Source organism: Labeo rohita, chromosome 7, assembly GCF_022985175.1.
Source record: "Labeo rohita strain BAU-BD-2019 chromosome 7, IGBB_LRoh.1.0, whole genome shotgun sequence".
NCBI classification, from domain to species: Eukaryota; Metazoa; Chordata; class Actinopteri; order Cypriniformes; family Cyprinidae; genus Labeo; species Labeo rohita.
This window is the reverse complement of record NC_066875.1, coordinates 19112163-19134388: the sequence shown is the minus strand read 5'-3', so window position 1 is coordinate 19134388 and position 22226 is coordinate 19112163. Positions and strand designations below refer to the sequence as shown.

The window sequence follows — 22226 nt, the reverse complement described above, 5'->3', positions numbered from 1 at the left end:
GTGAAGGAAATTGTTCTTTAATGTTTTTCTGACACTGATTTACCAACAAACAGATCTTCCAGAGCTCTGCAGATTATACAAGACTGTGAAAGGAAAAGTTTTCAGACGGGAAGATATTCATATTAAGTAACACAGATAAACAAAAGGCAATAAGCAAATTTCTTAACCAATAGAGCAGAACCTAATGCTTTTTAACTTAACTGATCACAAATGTCCCGTACAAATACCACAGCTTAGCAGGGAGTGAATTCCCTTACAAATAAATAATTGTTATGGCATGTAGTAGAAAGTAGCTGACCATTATTCTAAGTCAGGGGTGGCAAACTCCGGACCCAAATATAAGCTCACTTTCCTGTAGCTTCCTAGAAACTCTTTAGACCTTGATTAGCTTGTTCAGGTGTGTTTGATTAGGGTTGAACAAAACTCTCCAGGACAGACGTTTGCCACCGCTGTTCTAAGTAAACAATCAAAATTCTAATAATGATGCATCATTTTTAAGTATTACTACAATATAAGCCAAGCCCCCACTCAAACCCCTCACATACCCCCCAAGGCATTGATTTAAAAGCTAACAAGACAAATTCAAATATTGACCTGTCCTTTTCAAACATCCCAGTTCCCAGGCCTTCTCTGCTTTTTGGCAGCATTATCCAGCAACCCTAGAGTTCATCTTTCCACATTAGTTAATGTTAAACTTAATTTAAGGTAGTCCAGACAGTCACCGAAGAAAGTCAAATGTAAAAACCACAATTTGTTTATTTTAAACCGGATTTATGAAGGCAAGCGATACAACAAAAAACTGTTTTCCTCGTTGTGATCACTTCTAAATGGTTTTAATGATTCTTAATGTAGCAGAACTCAACAATTTTGATGAGAGACTGAAAATATCTGCTTAACAAGACATAAAGTAGGTCAGTGAACTCAGTGAGATAATTCATGCCTTATGCAAACATACTGCTATGATGCTCTAGGCCACAGACGCAGTCTGAACAGAAACAGGATGTAATCAGTCTATACTGGACAGAATTCAGCTGCTGTAAGTTGATTTGTGTTTTTAGGAACAGTATATGGTTTTGACTTTCTTTAGTTAATAAAAACAAAATTGTTATTTAAAGGGGTCATCGGAGCTCTGCAAAAATCATCCCATTCTGAGGGATTGTTCCTTTAAATGCAAATGAGCTCTGCTCACCCCGCCCCTCTCTTCTCTCTGCTGCTCTGAAGGATTGTTTACTTTAGCTGCATTTGGCGTGTTTAGCCGTGAAACTTGCTAACTAGCACATTATTAGGAAAGGCGATTGCAGAGATTCATAAAAAAACCCTAATACTCACTTCTGCTGTAGGTGAAGCTGGATCACGAATGATTTGTGCGAACATAGACACATTTATGTAGACCGGGAGGTGCATTCCCTTCACAAACAAATGCAAATCACTGCATCTTCAGTGGCTCAGATGTTGGGAGTAAATGACGACCACTATGTTCATTATTACATCCAGCAACACAACACCTCAATCGCTCAATCGGAGATATTCTTGTCTAACTTACATCCCTGTTCCGGCATCGAAACAATGAAGGTCGGACTGTTACAGCTGATCTGAGGTAAGACGCTCATGTCAATCAACAATCATGGGAGCGGCCTCTGTCGGTGTGATGCCACAACGACAGGCATCTGAGAATGGCTCGATTTGAAAAAGGGGATATTATTTTACAGATTAATTAAAAACCACTGCATGGATTTTTATCATTATAGGGTAGATTTGTACATACACTGCCAACACACATTAATGTTCAAACAAGATGAAAAAGTGAAGTTTGCATTCGATGACCCCTTTAAATTATTATTATTTATTTTTTTAAATGTCCAACAATCTTTATGGGAACAAGTTGCATCTAATTGGCTTTTTAAAACTGTCTTTGTCAAATTGTCTTCAACTGTGCTTTGATTAAAGCATCTATAATGTTTACTTTTAAAGCATTTTTAGTCTTCACAGTTCATTTAAAGCACTTGCATAGTGCAAAATGTTAATCGTTTTGTATATATTTGCATTTTTATAGCTGATTAACCCTTTTCCATCCAGGAACAAAATATTTTTGCTTAACCTTTCAGATGAAATATACATATTTTATTTTATGGCAACTAGTACTCTTTTTTTCCATTTTATTTATTTATTTATGTATTTATTTTTTAAATGTTTTTTCCTTCTCTTCCCAACCTGGATGTATCATAAAAAAAATCTAAATAATTAAAAAAACTCCTGAATAGAATCAATCGATTCTTTCCAGGAATTTTGCTAGATTTCCACCTAAGATAGGGGCCAGCTAAATTGGCGACTTTCGCAGTATTGATGGGCTAGACTGTGATACACAGAATTCATGAGCAGATTAGACTTTGGCATTATTGCGGCATTTCTAAGCAGAACACAGAAGTCAGGTTTTACATTTTCTGTGAAATTTTAGTAGTTCATCAAAGGTACCTGTATCTAGATATCGATTAATATAATATGTGACCCTGGACCACAAAACCAGTCTTAAGGAACACGGGTATATTCGTAGCAATAGCCAAAAATACATTGTATGGGTCAAAATTATCGATTTTTCTTCTCTGTCAAAAATCATTAGGATATTAAGTAAAGATCATGTTCCATGAAGATATTTTGTAAATTTTCTTACCGTAAATATATAAAAACTTAATTTTTGATTAGTATTATGCATTGCTAAGAACTTCATCTGGACAATTTTAAAGGTGATTTTCTCAATATTTGGATTTTTTTGCACCCTCAGATTCCAGATTTTCAAATAGTTTTATCTCGGCCAAATATTGTCCTATTCTAACAAACCATACATCAACAAATAGCTTTAATCAGCTTTCAGATGAAGTATAAAACTCAGTTTCAAAACTGACCCTTATGACTGGTTTTGTGGTGCAAGATATCACATATTGCTTTTTTAATTCATATCTTAAAAAAAACACCCGAGAGGAACATTATATTATTCTGTGTGACATAGCACAGTAGTCGTGATGGCTTTAAGAAGTCTGATCTCATGGATCACAATATGCAAAAAGTAAAAAGACAAAATTGCACATATTGCTTTTCTTTTCATTCTAGCAGAATATGTGGTCAAATATGCACATGTTAGTATTTTGCAATGACACAGAGGCACACATATTCTTTGCACACTGCGAAAGATCACAAACACTGAGCATGAGCATTATAAAAAAAAAACCCTGCATAAATACAAATCTGCTCCCCCCCTTATATAATATGTAATCTCTGAATCATTGTCAGTGCAAAAAACAATGTCATTATACCACAAGAGTAAGCAATAAAGTATGACGAAGGCCCTCAAAGTATGTAAACCTACACAAAACTGGCACAAGTTAAAAGTGCACAATAAGAGGGTCAGCCAGATGTCTGATAGCACGTAACGTTTTGGTTCTAGGCAGCGATTGACCCACAGCATCGAGTTGGGAAATGTTATCCAAAATAATAAAACACTGCAGTCATCTCTGCACCGCAAATACATGTAAATCCACATTCAGATGTGTTTATTTAGCTGTTCAAAGAAACATGCTTAGCAGTAATACGCACGGAGTAAAAGGAAAGAAACTTTGCTCTGAAACTGGCCTTGAAAAGATAGGACTATTTAATCATGTGGTGCACAGACCTGACGGACAGAGCTGAAACATGGGTCACATGGGAAAACAATGAGGCGGTGATGTCACTGATCACAGAACTGACTAGAAGCTTTCCTTTAAACCATCCTTCAAACTTAATCACTTTTCACCCACTAAATTCGGTCATAAACCATACACCATGTGTGTTACGTTATAGTTACATTTAAACTAAAACATTATTATATGTTTTTTCAGTGATTGAGACAAATTGGCCTTTTTTGTCATTTTATGTGCTTTTCCCCACCGCTTCATTTGTTTTTCTCATACGATGGTGCACATGTTCTGAATAAAGGTCCCTTGTTATTTTGTGGTGTAACGCATCTGCTAATTGTCTGCAACCTTTTCTCCGTTCGGGACAATGCGCTAAAAAAAGTGAGCGTGTCGGATGTCTTGACCTGTACTGGAACTCCATGACAAAAACAAGTCCTGTGGCCTGACCTAGTTGAGCTATTTTCTGCCATTCTCTTCCATAAAAACAACACGGTATGAGGTCAGGGAGATGCTGGGCTAGAGCGCAGTAGTACGGGATGCAGTTTGTTGTTTGGATGCCTGGTGGATGACATCAACTCACACAGAGCTTTCCCCTCAGCCCTCACAGCGGGAACAGTGGTTTTCCATACTATTACTTCTGCCTCGAAGGAAAGTCCCACTGATTCTGCACTGCCGCACCACCTCCTTTTACCTTAAGAGCTCTCTCTAAACGGCAAATAAATCACACTCGACCGCGTGTAGCTGAGTCTCGACGTCGACATTTATGTCTCTGGAAGGAATAGCAGCAGTTGTCAGGACAGAAGCGTAAGAGCCAAAATAACCACAGCAGCTGATGGAGAGCTGATTAGCGAGATAACTTCATTCGATATACGACAGCACGCATGAAACATACGCAATTATGTACATTCATAACATGTAATATATAACTTCACGATAATCGCTCCCTTCCTGTGTGGTGCAAAACGACTTTATTTCAGTGGCAGCTTTCCAAAGTTTAAGGTAAGGCTCTCCGCCTCTATAATGGATCACTGCAGGATGACAATCAGTCCTCCTATACAGTTCGTAGGAAGAAAGCAGTCCTCATTCTTGGCTCATGGCGGTTGTTTATAAGCCTGTCCTGTTTTATGAAAAAAATACCAAGATGACATTTGGCATGACACAGGCTGTTTTGCAGGGACAAGAGCAGGCAGACGTATGAGCAGCAGACATTCGCACAGTTTGCAAGGTCAGGTTCTGTGAAACCAAAACACATCGATACGTGCACCACATGCTGTATGGTAAGACTCTAATGTCTGTGTTGTGCGGTAGACTCAGCCTCACACACACCCACCATGTTTGTAGTTCTAAACCAAAATATGAATCTTGTTCCAAAGTGCAAAGGGTTGTGGACATTTTTAGCCATGGATCTGCACTTTGCACATGAACAGGAAATTTTGGACCATCTGTGTATCTTTGGGGTACTAATGTCAACACATTATCATTTGGCACACACCGATTCTAATCTGGGATACTATTTATGGCAGATAAGTTGGGATAAGAAGTTAAAGTTCCCTATTATAGTTCCCTATTTTAAGGGTGTTAATATTGTTTTTGGAGTCTCCTACAATAGGTTTACATACTTGCGAGGTAAAACAACCCTTTTGTTTTTTTCAGAATAAGCATTTGATATCACCTCACTTTTCAGTGATTCTTAAACGATTTGTTCGAAGCTGTTCAAAGATTCAGTCTCTGTAAATCCCTCTTTTCTGTGAGCCTACTCTGCTTTGACTGGTCAGATAGCCCAGTCTGTTGTGATCGGTTTACTGCGTACAGCATGTGGCATAAAGTTCTGTAATTTGAATGCTCGATAGAAAATATAAACATGCTGTGATTCACTGGTGCCAGCTGGTCCAAATAAACTGGGTACTGAGCCATCTTTCCCCCGTTGAACTCCTCAAGAGAAGCCGTCATCAGTAAAGTGATGTGTTTGAGGGCGGAGTCAAGATGTTTGTGGAACATAGGCGTGCATTATGCAAATTACCTAATGATGTGTAGATGTCATGGAAGTGAGATTTGAATTACTAATGACTTGTTTAGGCTGTTCAGAGTCGATTCTTTCTTTTGGGAGACAATATCTTTCTTTTCTTTTCTTTTTTCTTTTTTTTACGTTTATTTATACAGCGCTTTTTAACAAAACCGGTTGTGTCAAAGCAACCGTATTAAATAGGACAATAGTGTGTCAATAATGCAAAAAAAATTTATTTATCGTGCACTTGTGGCTTTACAACTTAGCAGATTGTTTACATTCACATACAGCTACATTACACACTATTTAAAAGGCAATATTCAAAATGGCAGGGGCACTTTAAGGCTGAAAGATGAACACACACACACACACACACACACACACATGCACGAATAGCAACACTTTAGTTTAGGGACTTATTCTCACTATTAACTCTTTGCTTATTACCATGCATATTACTAGCATATTGGCTGTTTATTAGTTATTATAAAGCACATATTAATGCCTTATTCTGCATGATCATATTTTAGATCCCTTAAAGGAGTAGTTCACTTCTAGAACAAAAATTTACAGATAATGTATTCACCTCCTTGTCATCCAAGATGTTCATGTCTTTATTTCTTCAGTTGTAAAGAAATTGTAAGTCGTAAACAATATATTTTTGAGTAAAACATTTCAGGATTTCTCTTCATATAATGGACTTGATTCGTGCCCCGATTTTGAAGTTCCAAAATGCAGTTTAAATGTGGCTTCAAAGGGCTCTAAATGATCCCAGCCAAGGAAGAAGAGTCTTATCTCTGTAAAAAGAAAAAAAATACAATTTATATGTTTTAACCACAAACACTCGTCTTGGTCTAGCTCAGCATGAACTATGTGTATTTCTGTTTATGACAGTTAGGGTGTGTCAAAAACTCCTATCTCATTTTCTCCTCCAACTTCAAAATTGTCACGGAAAGATCACGTGTGATTAGTTCTTCATCTGTGTATTTTGGTTGAAAAAGGTATAGGGGAGTACGAAAAACTCGATCTCATTTTCTCCAACTTCTGTGACTTTTTTTTTTGCATGTTTGCTTTGTAAACACTGGGTCTGTATTTCTGCCTACGTCACGCATGACCTTTCCGAAGTGATTACGTAATGTGTGAAGTCAAGCTAGTGCAAGACAAGCATTTTTAGTTAAAAAGTATATGCTTCAGAAAAATCCTCCAGGTCCTGCAGATTCTTTGGTTTTCCAGCATCTTTTACATATTTGAACCCTTTCAGGCAATGACTATGATTTTGAGATCAATCTTTTCAACACTGAGGACGACTGAGGGACTCAATAAAAACACAACTATTAAAAAAGGTTCAAAGATTCACTGATACTCCAAAAGGAAACACAATGTATTAAGAGCCGGGGAGTGAAAACTTTTTCCATTTAGTACTGCCCTTCAGAAGCAACAGAAGATACTTACATGTTTCCTGGGAAAACAAATTAAGCACAATTTACCTTCAAGTCCCTCAATTGTCCTCAATTTTACACAGTTGACCTGCGTGGAAAGATGGATCTCAAAATCACACAGTCACTGCTGGAAAGGGTTCAGATATCCAAAAGATGCTGAAAAATCAAAGAATCTGCAGGACATGGAGGATTTTCTGAAAAACAGTTCTCAGTTTAACTGTTCAGAACAAACAATGGACTCATGAACAGCCATCACAAATAAAATAAATAAATAAATAATCTAGGTGACCACACACAGTATTAAGATCCAAGGGTTCCCAAATGTTTAAAGGTGCTTATTTTAAGAATTTCAGCTATTCTTTTGTCTTATGGACTATATGTGAACATATTTTATGTAAAATATCTTACTGAGGACAGTAATAAAAAAAATAAATTTTGTATGATGTATATATATATATATATATATATATATATATATTTATATATACAGTGGCATGCGAAAGTTTGGGACACACATTTATATACACTACCGTTCAAAAGTTTGGGGTCAGTAAGACTTGTAATAGTCTTTAAAGAAGTCTCTTATGCTCATGAAGGCTGCATTTATTTGATTAAAAATATAGAAAAAAAACAGTAATATTGCAAAATGTTTTTACAATATAAAATAATGTTTTTTTATTTTAACATACTTTAAAATAGAATTTATTCCTGTGATGAAAAGCTGAATTTTTATCAGCTGTTACTCCAGTCTTAAGTGTCACACGATCCTTCAGAAATCATTCTAATATGCGGATTTATTATTAGAATGATCAGTGTTGGATAATATCAACAGTTGTGCTGCCAAATATTTTTTGGAAACTGTGATTTTTTTTTTTCAGGATTCTTTCATGAATAACAAGTTTAAAAAGTACAGTGTTTATTCAAAATATAAATATTTTATAACAATGTAAATTATTTATTATTAACTTTTAATAAACTTTTAATTATTAACTTAATACATCCTTGGTGAATAAAAGTATTAATTTCTTTTTCTTTCTATATAATTTTTTTTTTTGTTTAGATATTTGTACCTGTAAATGAGTCCAAAAAACGAAGTAAGAAAGTCATTTTTGCAGTGCTTTGGCTATATTTGGTCGAGAAGAAAAATGGATGAGAAAGCCAGTAAATTTTGTATTATAATGTTCCAGAAAACGACATCACTACATGTAGGAAATACCAGCATGAGGCGAGCTGACTGTAAAGATCAAACAGGCTCCCTGGCTTATTTCATGCCTTTTAATTCCCTTCAGTCACGTTACTCTCTAAAACTGGAGGTTCCCTATTTTTATGTTTCTAATACAGATGAACAGTTGTCTCACATAACTTGATGGATGATGATTGCTAACTTATGTTCATAATGACCCTTATACTGCAGAACTACACTCAGTACATGCTGTTACTACACGCCACGCTAAAAGACTCTCTGGAGAAGCTGAGAGTGATAAATCCTTAAACAGTCACGCTGAGTACAGTGGCTTATAACTCAATAGGTCATGGTGAATTCATCCGTCACTAAACCTCCTGCTATGGCTTTTTAACCTAGTCCAAAACTTGGTTCTGTGCAAAGTCCAACAAAAGTGAGATAACAATGTGCTTTTTTGGAGAGGGTAACAGGACCACTCATTGCAGTTGGCTGTAGTTGACAGGAATGTGGCCATGGGACTTTTTAGCACATTAAGTCTGTGTTCTAGTCTAACAGCACTTCTTTGTCCAGTTTTGGTTGGAGGGACAAGACAACAGGGTAACCACTGTAATGCAGTTTCAGGAGGCATCAGGGCAGCTGTTGTCCAGAGCATGACCACTGGCTTCTTCTCAGCCTAAATAAGAGCTTGCAACACAACAGGCCCAAGGATTTTCCCATGGATACAAGCCCACTGTTTACCATAACTGTATTAGGAAGTCCAGCTGTTGTGCATCAATGCTAAGTTAGACTATGTTTACAATCAGGTTAAAGGCCCGTTTGCTTGGTTTTATTGATTTGATTGCGTTCAAAACCTCAAGGGTATTCAGAGCCCCTTCGTGAACTGGATGAAAACCTCAACAATGTTGCAGTTAAACTGATGGTGTTTGATGTGTTGATTCAACAGTAAAATAGTTATAAAAGGTGTATAAAAATATGGAGATGATTGCATGTATTAAATATTTCATGGAAAGAAGGAAAAAAGAAGCTAGTAAAACACTCACATGTTTATAAGACATTTGTTTTTCAGCAAAGTTCACACTGTTCTCAGAAAACTTGCCGAATGAACATGTTACTCCTACCTACTGCTGTATTCACACTAAAAATAACATGATTGAAGGTGTTTTTCTGCTTAGTGCCTGACAGTGAAATACCTCCACTGTTTTAAATCAGTCCAAGAGCAACTAGCAGGAGATTTCCTTTTTGATGTAACCTTCCCAGTTAATGACCTTCTCATGGCCTTAACGTACTAAACAAAAGTAATGTTAGTCACCCTCGACCTTCTAAATACCACCCACCTAATCCCTGTCAGCTTTTCATTTTCTCCACAAAACAGTTTCTTGTGTACACTCTAATGGAGAAGATGACAGACTTTTGCCTCAAACTGTGCATGAGTATCCTTTTTTAGGAAATGGAAACAAGTGCAGGATACCCAGATTGATTTGAAATGGAACTACTTTTGAAGGGGTCATCGGATGCCCATTTTCCACAAACTGCTATGATTCTGTAGGATCTTAATGAGAAGTCTATAACATACTTTGGTTAAAATTTCTCAGTGGTAGTGTAAAAAAAACTTTTTCACCTTGTCAAAATCAGCCCTGTTCAGAGCGAGCCACTTTATTACATGTTTCTTTAAACGCTAATGAGCTCTGCTCACCCTGCCCCTTTCTTCTGTGGGGTGACAAGCTGGTCTGTTTACCTTATCTGCATTTAGCAGTGAAACTTGCTATCTAGCACAATATTAAGAAAGTTGATTTGCAAAGATGCATAACCCTTATACTCACTTCTGCTGTAGGTGAAGCTGCATCACAAATAATTTGCGCAAACACAGATGTATTTATGTTGATCACCGGGTGCATTTTCTTCTAAAATGTTAATTCTTTTGCATCTTCAGTGGCTCAGATGTCGGGAGTAAATGACGACTGCTATGATGATTATTACATCCAACAACAGAACACCTCAATCGCTCAATGGGACTTTCTTGTCTTCGCCTGCACCGGAGTAGACACAATGTCAGGGCTCAGTCAGGGCGGGTCTAAGGTAAGACGGTCATGTCAATCAACTATCGTGGAAGTGGCCTTGATCAGTGTGATGTCAATGGTGTGAGTTTTGCAATCCGATGACCCCTTATAAAGATATAGTTCACTCAAAAATAAACATTCTGTCATTAATTACAGGTAGGACCTTTGTTCATCTACGTAACACAAATTAAGATGTTTTTGATGAAATCTGAGAACTTTCTGATTCTGTGTACCCTTACGAAAATTAAGCATAGTTTTACTACAGTAACCATGGTTTAACTATGGTTTTTGTAGTAAAACCATAGTAACCACAAAATACACCATAGATTTACTATAGGATTTGCAGTAAAACCATAGTACCTACAAAATTAACTGTGGTTTTACTACAGTAAGCATGATTTAACTATGTTTTTGTAATAAAATCACAGGAACTACAAAATTAACCATGGTTTTACTACAAGAACCGTGGTTTAACTACCGTTTTTGTAGTAAACCATAGTAACCACAAAATTAACCATGGTTTTAGCATAGCATTTGCAGTAAAAACATAGTAACTACAAAATTAACTGTGGTTTAACTACAGTAATCATGGTTTAACTATGTTTTTATAATAAAATCACAGTAACTACAAAATTAACCATGGTTTTACTACAAGAACCGTGGTTTAACTACCGTTTTTGTAGTACACCATAGTAACCACAAAATTAACCATGGTTTTACCATAGCATTTGCAGTAAAACCATAGTACCTACAAAATTAACTGTGGTTTTACTACAGTAATCATGGTTTAACTATGTTTTTGTAATAAAATCACAGTAACTACAAAATTGACCATGGTTTTACTACAAGAACCGTGGTTTAACTACCGTTTTTGTAGTACACCATAGTAACCACAAAATTAACCATGGTTTTACCATAGCATTTGCAGTAAGACCATAGTACCTACAAAATTAACTGTGGTTTTACTACAGTAATCATGGTTTAACTATGTTTTTGTAATAAAATCACAGTAACTACAAAATTAACCATGGTTTTACCACAAGAACCGTGGTTTAACTACCGTTTTGTAGTAAACCATAGTAACCAAAAAATTAACCATGGTTTTAGCATTGCATTTGCAGTAAAAATATAGTGACTACAAAATTAACTGTGGTTTTACTACAGTAACCATGGTTTAACTATGTTTTTGTAATAAAATTACAGTAACTACAAAATTAACTATGGTTTTACTACAGTATTGACAGTGAAATCATAGTAACTACAAAATAAACCATGGTTTTAGTACAGTATTTACAGTATGACAGTGAAATCATAGTAACTACAAAAATTAACCATACAGCAGCAGTCCTACCATGTTCAAAGCCCAGAAACCCAGATAGCACACATACGTCTGTAAGATGTCTGTTAAAAATCACTTGATCTGGAGTGTAAAAACATCTGGCAGATGTCACCTTTACATTCTAAATCCTACACATCTTAAAGACATCTAATAAACGTCTATGTGACATCTGGTATGAAATTGTTGAATTAAGTCGTTATTTTTGCACACAAAAAGTATTTTCGAAACTTCATAACAATACGGATGAACCACTGATGTCACATGGAATGTTTTATCGATGTCCTTACTATATTTCTGGGACTTGAAAGTGTCAAAAATATCAAAAATATCTTAATTTGTGTTCCGAAGAGGAACAAAGACCTTAGGGTTTGGAACGACATGAGAGTGAGTAATTAATGACAATTTTTGAGTAAACTAACAATTTAACTTCTTTAAAAGCGGCACTCATGCACGAGAAGCTGAAAACAAAAATGAGAGGCGTTGCATTGTTCGAAAGAGCTGTTTGCATTCCACTGCATTGCAAGATGAATGTGTCTGACTATTGCATCTTGCATCTTCTGTAACTTCTCATGTATAACACTCCATTCTGAAAATTTGCTGCTTAAGTTCAAGTAAGTTTCACTTTTAAAAAACATGTTAATTTAATTTTTTTATTCCTATATAAGTTCCTATATTTTTTATTCCACTGCCCTGCATCTCGCAAAAATGCATCCTATGCGGATGGCCCCAAAGATGTCCATCTAGCTCATATTTACAAAAATATTGGACTGAATAGATTTATAACTGTTTTTTAATAGTGTCTTGACACCCCACATTCTTGTTGCATTACGCTGTGGTGCCTCTTGCAATTTAATTGCACGGCATTTTCTGCTGCACTGTTTTGCTACTTTTTAAGTATCTTGCACCATGGGTTAAGTTTAAAGAAGTTCAACTTTTAAAAATGTGTTTTGAGACCTGCTGTTGTTTTTTTATTCCACTGTATGTTCTGCATGAACCGGCACATCGTCTTGTTTCCCTCTCGGGGAGAAGAGGGCCCTTTTAATTTGTTTAGTTTGTGTTCTCAACTTGATGATTTTTGCACGCACAAGCTTTTAGTGGAGGATGTGGACAACATATAGCTTTTAATTATGGTAAATGTGTTCATGCTATTTGCATGCAAATGCTTCAAAACTTGTTTGTTGAGTCTTGTGAAGAGGTCTTTAATTATAAGAAAGAGACACATGCCAAAAGCTGTTGATACAATTCATACAATTCAGCATTTGTTTGCACATGCTTTGTGGTCTCAGAAGCACTAATAACCTCACTGCTACACTAGTAATTATAATCTTTTACCAACTTCTTGCTTGTGTGAAGGAATTATGAAGATTTATTGGATAAGAGGTGTGAATAATTTTTAAATATAATATTAGGAAATAATAAATCCAAAGCATCTTGCATGTATGATGATGGGTACCATCAGAAACGCCTTAACTGAGACATCATTCATGTATTTTTTTTCCTCTTTTACAGCTGACTCATCTATTCATAAATATCTCCCTCTTATTATAGCTGTTTTACTTCCTGTCTGCCCCTCTCTGGCTTCCTGTGATGTGTCAGGACTGATGTACCTCCAGTCAGGCTACTGACCTCTCTGGCTAAACGCCCGTTAAGCAGGTCAAGCAGGCAAGGGTCCCTCGTGGGCCTGGCACTGGCACAGGGCACCATCCTGTTTCTGTGCAGCTCATTGTTTTCCCGCTCATCTGCAGGGTGAGGTCTCACTGACTGCACGCGAGCCATCCACGCATCCTGCTTTCATTGCACGGCATGAAGAAAAACAGATTGGGTTTACTGCAGTTTTTAAGGCCTAGAGCTAATGAAACTATCTTTATGCTTATATATTTCATTTTGCCTGAAGCTTTCAGACCAAAGTCACCCAGATAAAGACCATAGTGTACATTGTTTAAATATAAAATGATTAAAAGGAAAAGCAGATAAGTCTGACTACAAATAACAGAAAACACACACACTCACACACACACACACAGACAGCATACAAAGAACAGAGAGAGTTACACAAGTTTGGAACAAGCAAATGTTGAGAGAAATTTCATTTGTGGGTGAACTATGCCTGTATTCATTCTAGGGGCGGTGTCGTCGGATTGGTTGAATTTTACAGGATTTCAGGGAGATGTGTGTCATGTTCTTTTACTTTCCACCTTAAAACAAAGATGTCGTAATGCCAAACCCCCTCATGAAAGAAGAAAGACGTCATGTTTACAACTGGGACTATGAGCACTTACTGTTTTAGGATCCACTTAAATGCTGGATTTTCAAAAGTATGTGAAATATTTAAAGTCTGCGGCACAGAATCTTTAAAATATGTTCAAGAGTTTTACACACCGGCCTGTTATTGTGGGGACAAACAAAGCGTGATTAATTGCTTTACCTGTCAGTCATATGGTCTCATGAGCAGGCCTTGGCCATTCAAAGTGGCCAAGGTTCCCAGACCTTCTGTCATCAGTCTGAAGGCCTGGCTACGCGAGACTAGCCATACCCTAGCATTCAGAGTTCACACAAAACATCATGATCATGCTTGTTAAAGAGAATCCATATATTTTAGGAAAACAGACCTGAACATTCTAGGTTGATGTTCCTAATTGTGACAATTCATGGTAGCGGGGTGTGTCACAATGAGCGATGCATGGTTGCCAGGTTTTCATAACAAAACCCACCCAACTGCTAATTAAATCCATCGCAAATCCGAATCGCATTTCAGGGGGTAAAATACATGTGTTCCCCGGGTAAAATTCCATGGGCTAAATATCACGTGATTGGGGTCGCTTCAACTCGTGGACATGAAAAACAACCCGTGGCAACCATGTTAAAGTCAGTATAAAGGCAATTCAGAGAATTGTTTCTAAACACATTATAAATGCTAGAAATGTATTGCTGAAACACGTTACAAAGACTGTAAACTATGTAGTACTGAATTGTGGAGTTAGACCGTTAAATAGTTTTCCCCATTTTTCTGTTCAGGATTTTTTGGGCAGGCCTGAAATCGTGTCACTGAGAGGTGAGTTTGACTTGAAGCAGCGCTGTGCAGACCAATCACTCTAGGACATCAAAGAACAATGAGAGCTATAAGGGGCTTTTTCACCAGAGGAATCTTTTCATAGTTCCTAGAACTATTGGCGGAAGTACCCACTTTTTGGCGTGTTCGCACCACAGGAACTAGGAATGTATTTAGTTCTAGGAACTCAGTTTGGAGGAACTAAATTAACTCCTACTTCAGAGTTGGGTCAAAAACAGTTCTATAGGAATTATCAATGACGTAAGTATATGCTGATTGGCTAAATGCATACGAAACTCCGGCTACCTGGCATTTTTAAAAAGCCATGTAAAAATATTTACTCCACGAACATGGAAAACAGTGATAATGCCATTTAGCTACTTGTTGTCTGCAGCGTTTGTGTTCTTTTCTCAGCCTTGATGATATGTACCACTGCAAGTTGTCATAGGAGATCTAGTCAGATTTTCATGCTTTTTCAATCACGTAAATTGTGCGTTTACATTCCATCTCCGTTATCATGAAACCCGCGACACACAACAACAGCAGCTCCAATCACGGCTTCCTCCATTCACCAGTTGTTGATCTTTGTAAATGATGCGAATAATGACTCACTGTCGCCCGCTTCAGAATTCGTGCTGCCGGTGCGAATACAACCCACGGGGGAAAATGGTTCTCTAGGAACCACCCTGCTGGCTAATTCCTGTAGAGCTGTGCGGTTCGATAGCTTCTGTACAGAGCTCCTATCGAATCGCTCTCACTGTATTTTGATGTCATACACTGAATGTTCTGCACAGCACTGCTTTAAGTCGAACACCTAATAACTAGAGCTCATTAGCATCAATGGTTCGCCCACTCAATCGTGAGTTACTATCATTGCCGTTAGTTACTACATCCTACAGTTTGCTTGCTGGCTATGCCTTTGTCATGTAAATGCATTATTACTAGGTTGCGAGTATCCGTTCATGTTGTAGCGGTATTTGACAGTTCAAAGAGGTGGCAGCTTTTCTGCAAGTGGGCGTGGCTTTAGCGCAAACAATGGACACGTTTTTTCTGTGGTGTGACAAACCCAGAATACATATTTAATATTGCTTTACACAGACTTTTTATAGCCAACATTTTTGGCAACGCTGTCTTTTATGATAATGATGACTTCTCTGATTGGACACTGCTTCAGGTGTCATTAGCCTAGTTTTTACCTGTTTTCATTTTTAAAAATTTTCTTTTTAACAACATAGAAATCATTTTACAAAGTCATATAAATGTATACATGCAGTTTGACATTGGAGATATTCGGATGTAAACAACAGCATAGATTGCAGAGTTGCACAATGTACTACTGAATACATTGTTCTGCTAATTTATGCTGTCTAAACCACTGAAAAAATGGGGAAAAGCTGCTAAATCATATACAGAAGGACTTAGTAAGGAGGAAAGGGTGCAATATTTTGACAAACGAAAGTTAATGGTTGGTAAAGATACCTACGAGCAGTATTAATTAAGATGTTAGCCTAATATTTTACCTACCTGACCGAAAATGATAAGAACAAACACGAATGTTGTTAAGTTTCTTTCCCTGGAGATCCTGGTTCCGTTCATTTTAGTGACATTGTTTAAATTCTGGTTTTCGTACCCTTTAGTACCCTAGGTTTTCGTAAAATGCCAGCATAATGCAACTATATATCACTGATAAAAGATACAGTACAGTTAGAGTTGTTGTGTTAGTAACAGGCAGGATTAATACTAAAGTCTTTCATGGATGTTTATCTACATGGGGACAGAGATGATCCATAAATCTTAAGTCAGAAAAAAAAAACCCTAATCAACAAAATTCGTTGGATGATGCATTCTAGAAAAGCAGTCCAGTATTTGGTAACTATGTAACCTCGCTGAGGTAAACAGAGAGCGCAGCCTCATTTGAACCCCAAGCAACCCCTTCATCCATCTGACATGCACAGACTTGGCACATTTGTTATATGGGCCACATGGAGGGAAACTCCTTGGGAAGTGTGATGAGAGCAAGAGACCTTTTCAAGGCGGGCTATTATTCTTTGATAACCAGGCTTTTGCATTTGGCCTCCCTAGTGCTTTTCATTAAGAAAGGAATCACCTTGGCTTTGCCAGGATTTAATCAGAAACAGCCCGCTGCAACAGCTAATTGAAACAAGCTGGACCTCCATGCTCTATACAATACACAATAAGTGACAAATTTGACCACAAGCTGCAGTGTATATTAAAAAAAAAGTCATCGCAATACAAGACTCCCTGCTTGTCAAAACCATGGCATATAAAAACATGTTTTTGGCAACTTGCTGGAAAGACTGGGAAGTTTATGCCACTGATGATCTGACTTTCAGTTACTTCATTAAAGGGGAACGACATACTTTAAATGTGTTGATGCTAAGCTTTACTGTGATGAGAGGTTTTATTCCAAACCGACGCTTTATGTAAACTGAGCCGCTTTATGCAACATTGTGATGAGTTGTTTTGCAGCCTGAAGTAGAACAGCACGCAGCTATGCTGTAAAATCTGACAAAACAAAGAAATTGGTGGAATATTATAATAAAAATGCCAGTTAACTTTATAGTTCAGAGCATTTCTCTTGGTACGGTATAATTACAAACAAGTCAGAATAAAGATGTCATTTCAGTGTAGAAATGTCATAATGCTGCTTCAGGCTACATTTTGTGTATTGTCATCCAAACTCAGTTGACACAGTGTTCTTATTTCATTTTTTTTATATATTGTAATCAGAGAGGAGGATACTGTTAACATTATACTATACAGTGCATCCACCTTCCGTTGACCAAAGAAAAAAGAGTGTACTACAATGACACACGTAACCGTATCAGCAGAAAACAAACCCAAACTCTGGCTCATACAGGATAACTTGTGCCAACCACCATTAAAACACATAAACAGCTATTAGCCTGGTACTTTACACAAAATATTTCATTTTTGAATCATTTGTGCAAAATGATTCATCTAGAGCCCACTGTATTCAAATTCCAGTTGTTTGTTTCGATGAATCAGCAAACTGGAATGGGTACTGACTTAAAATAACAAAAAGGGAAAATGATGAAAATAGTTGGTTAACGTCTGGAGAATATGGAATTGGAGAGCTACGTTGGGACTGCTGGTTTGTTATGGAGTTTTGTGTTTGAAGTGGGCCTGAATTCTTGGATCAGATTCGCCAAAATATTGATTCATTTACTTTTCTTCAAGATATATTGTATTTTCAGTAGTTGGTTGTAAAAGTCTCATTTTTTTGACCTTCAGTAAAACCAAACTAGGTCTGAAATATGCTTTTTAGGATTTTATAAATCACTAGAAATCACTAGATTTGGGTGTATTTTGAGCCTACGCAATACTGTTTTCCTACACTTTATTCTCCAAAGTAAATGTTTGCATATATGTGATACATTTCTTGTTTGCTTACTTTTTAAACATTAAATGACAGAAATGAAGGACGAAGTAAAGAATGAAAGGCCATATTGGAACAGGAAAGTGGTAGTGATCATGTACATTTTCTCAGTTTTTAGGTCCCCCTTGCATGCACATGCACGACATTTCGTTTCAGTGTTTGATTTAGATATTCGATTTTCCATGCCCACTGTACTACTGGTGCCTACTAAAAGGTAATTTCCATCCTCAAATAATTTGGAATGGTTTGAATGCTTGTCAAAGTTAATAATTCCTGAGTCAAATTACCTTTTATTTATTCATATGGCAAGTGCTGTCATATCAGAGTTGGTAATGCTGTATGACTGTTATTCAGCCTGAGTGTTATTTCTGGTCTGTGGCTTGTGGCTGCAAGACTGTAAAACTAAATCAAAAACATGTGATGAGAGAGTGACAAAATAACCACATATTCAGAGTCAAACTTAGTGCAGTGAGGTCTAGCTATGTAAAAGACTACTGAAATGGGACCCAAAGCCATGCGTGCACAGTTGTTGAGAGGTAAAACGTCTATTCACAGTCATTAATTAAGCAAGGCTGCCACCAGACTAGAATTTATGTATCTGAATTTCAGATTTTTGCAGTCTTGCGAGTGGGACTTTTAACTGTTGAGCTATCAATGGGACTTGGATCGCGTGAGCATTTTTTTTTTTTTTTTTTTGCATTTTATTTTTTCCCCAAGGTCCACTTAAAGCGTAAACAGTCGTAGTTTTGTATTTGTTTTTCTTTGCCATTTCCACCTCTCTATGACCCTTAAACAGGCTGTTTTTTAAACCATGTCTTTAATAAACATCCTCTTCACATTAGAAATGAGCAACAGCAATTCTAGCTTGTGGGTTTGCTGTTGTGTCCAATATAGTTTTGAACTCCCAATCCTTCAATAACAGCCTAGTATGGAAGCCTTTTTTCGCCACTGAATAAAAAATAATAAAAGGTAATTGCGACTTTTTTATCTCCCAATCACAAATTACATCTCACAATTCTGACTTTTTTCTCAGAATTGCGTGATATAAACTTGTAATTGCAAGTTATAAAATCCCAGTTCTGAGAAATAAAGTCGCAATGATGAAAAACAAAGTCAGAATTGCAAGATATAAACTTCTGTTCAATTCTGACTTATTTCTTAGAATTGCAAGTTTACATCTCACAATTCTGACTTTATAACATGCAGTTGCGAGTTATTAGTCGCAATTGTGAGATATAAACTCACAATTCTGACAATATATGTCTTTTTTCCCCCCTCAGAACTGGAGTTTGTAACTCGCAATTGTGAGTTATATCTCACAATTCTGAAAAAAATAGGTAACACTTTCTATGAAGTCCATATTTATGATACATTATAAGGGTATTCTTAAGGCATTATAATGAATGCATAATGCATTATAAAAAAACCTTATAATATGTTATATCTTCTTATAAATAATTATAACAACAATTATGATACAATTATAATGCTTACGCATTTATGGTTATACATTTTAAGATTATGATTATTTATAACACACAATGAACACCATATTAAATCTTATTACATTTATAATGGGCTATATATCTTGACATTGTTTATTTAAGATCTGCACAGTATCTTACTACATCTTTTAAGTGGTTTGGTGTGAAGTGTTATCTGAATGTTCCCTGTGAGGCTAATATTAATTTTGATGTGAGCTAGACAATAATTTCAACTGAAAAAGTGTTTATATGTTAGGTTACATTTTATTTTGATGCTCCCCTTAGTCTACTGACTATAGTCGACTACAAGCAACTTTGCAACTACATGTCAACTCACTCTCAGAGTATTAGTAGGCTTATGTTAATGTTAGGGGAAGGTAGAATGTTGACATACTTGCAAAGTTACTTATAGTCAGTTTATCTGTTGGAGAACCATCAAAATAAGTGTTAGCATATATTTAGCAGACATGCTAATACTCCTATGACTGCTAGTTGACATAGTTGCAGAGTTACTAATCAACAGGTGACTAAAGGGTACCATCAAAATAATTAAACTGATATTACAGTAAAAATAGTTCAAGGCAAATGTGTCATATTACACATTCATCTGATCTAATATCTGATCTTATGGCTGTTTGAGAAGACAAAATATTATTATAACTATACTAATAAGTAGTCATTGACTGCTTTAAGTAAAGTAGCATATGAAAGATGGCATGTTTTGAGACTTATAATACATTATAACTATGAGAAATATAATCCATTGTAACTTAAGTGAATGCAACATGTTCAGCATGTTCATTGTGTTATAAATCATCATACTCTTAAGCTATAACTACAAATAAGTAAATATTATAATACAACGAATGACGTCATTGATCAGGAAGCTTAAAAGCATGTGCGCCGGAACTGACATTAGCTTCGAGACAGAAGCAAGCGCTCGCAGGGATGCCAGAAGTATGACCTGAGATGCATCTCGTTCCCTCGGAGAATCATGGTTACATACGTAACCTGGGATGTTCCCCTTCAGGAACTCAAGCTGCATCGAAATGCTAGGGGAACGAGATGCCCACGCCACCAGAGTTCCTGCCTAGTGTGTGCTAGGGCTAAGGACAGATGAGCCAGGAACGGCTCGCAGGTCTAGGTCATAGAACCTGACGAAGGTCAGGGGCGTGGACCATCCTACAGTGTTGCAGATGTCCTGCATAGGGACGCCTGCCAGGAAGGCCTTGGAGGCAGCAATGCCTCGGGTAGAGTGGGCCTTGACTCCCAAGGGGTAAAGGAAGGCCCGAGGAATCATAAACGCAAGTGATGGTATCCACAATCCAGCAGCTGAGGGTCTGTTTAGATGCTGGAAGACATTTCTTAGGGGGACAATAGCAGACAAACAACTGGTCCGCCATTCTCCACATGGCAGCTCTGTGGACGTATACAGTTAAGCTTCTTTTGGTCAGGCTCCCGAAAGGGAGGAGGACAGAAGGCCTGAAGTACAACAGGTCGTGGTGCTGAGGAGGGGACCTTCGGAATATACTCAGCACGAGGGTAAAGGAAGGCTTTGGCCAGACCGGGCGCAAAGTCCAAGTAGGAAGGGGCCACAGAGAGAGCCTGAAGATTCCCTACTCTCTTTAGTGAAGTCAAAGCGAGGAGGAGCCACACCCAAAACCCCTCAGGGGCCACACCCAAAACTTCCTCAGCTCCGGGTGGGGGTGGAGGATGGTGCCCCCTGCCTAAGAGAGGAGATCCCTCCTGATGAGAATCTGCCATGGAGAGCCGTCGAGAAGGGAAATCAGGTCCGAGAACCATACTCTGGCCAGCCAGTACAGTGCTACTAGGAGTAGACGGACCCCGTCTCGGTGCACTCTCTCCAGAACTCCCAGGAGCAGAACGAACTAAGCCTCGGCCACGTCTGTACCATGGCATCCAGCCCCAGGGGAGCTGGATGAGTCAGAGAGAACCAGAGAGGACATTGCGGTGTCTCCTGAGTCGCAGGTTTATCCACCTGAGCCTGGATAAACACTCTCCAAATCTGCTTCACCACCTCAGGGTGAAGCATCCATTCCCCGGGCCTCTGTCCCCTGCCTCGACAGGATGTCTGCTCCCATGTTGAGATGCCCAGGGACATGAACTGCCCTTAGTGAGAGCAGTTTGTCCTGGGACCACACAAGGATCTGGTGCACCAGCTTGTACAAGGGGCGTGAACGCAGACCTCCCTGGTGGTTGATGTAGTAGACCACCGCTGTGTTGTCTCCCTGTCGCGAGGAGGGACCACCTCGATGGCCTCCTTTCTCAAGAGAGTGTCTACTTCCTGTTCCATTACCAGACCCTGCTCGGGGCCCACCAGAGTGGGAAAAAGGATGCCGCGGCGCCGAATTGAATGTGATAGTCTCACTCTAAGGTGCGAAGGACCCAAACAGATACATTTGGCAGTAGTTTCCACGCTGCCAAATAATCTACTAATGGTGTTGATTGAGCTGCTAGCTTGGTGTCCTGTAGCAGATAACCGGCAGGAAGCAACCAAACTAGCGTTTCTTGAGAACCCTGTGGGGGTAGCGGGCTCTCGAGCTTCACAACGTTTCCGGGTGGA

At 37.9% G+C, this 22226-nt stretch overlaps 1 long non-coding RNA gene across 1 annotated transcript; it reads left to right on the top strand.

Moving 5' to 3' along the window:
• The first annotated feature begins 1001 nt into the window (after positions 1–1001).
• Positions 1002–14062, top strand: LOC127167788 (uncharacterized). Its single transcript, XR_007828025.1, has 4 exons — positions 1002–1036; positions 1341–1597; positions 10223–10368; positions 13237–14062. It is a non-coding gene; the product is annotated as an uncharacterized LOC127167788 (long non-coding RNA).
• Positions 14063–22226: the final 8164 nt, after the last annotated feature.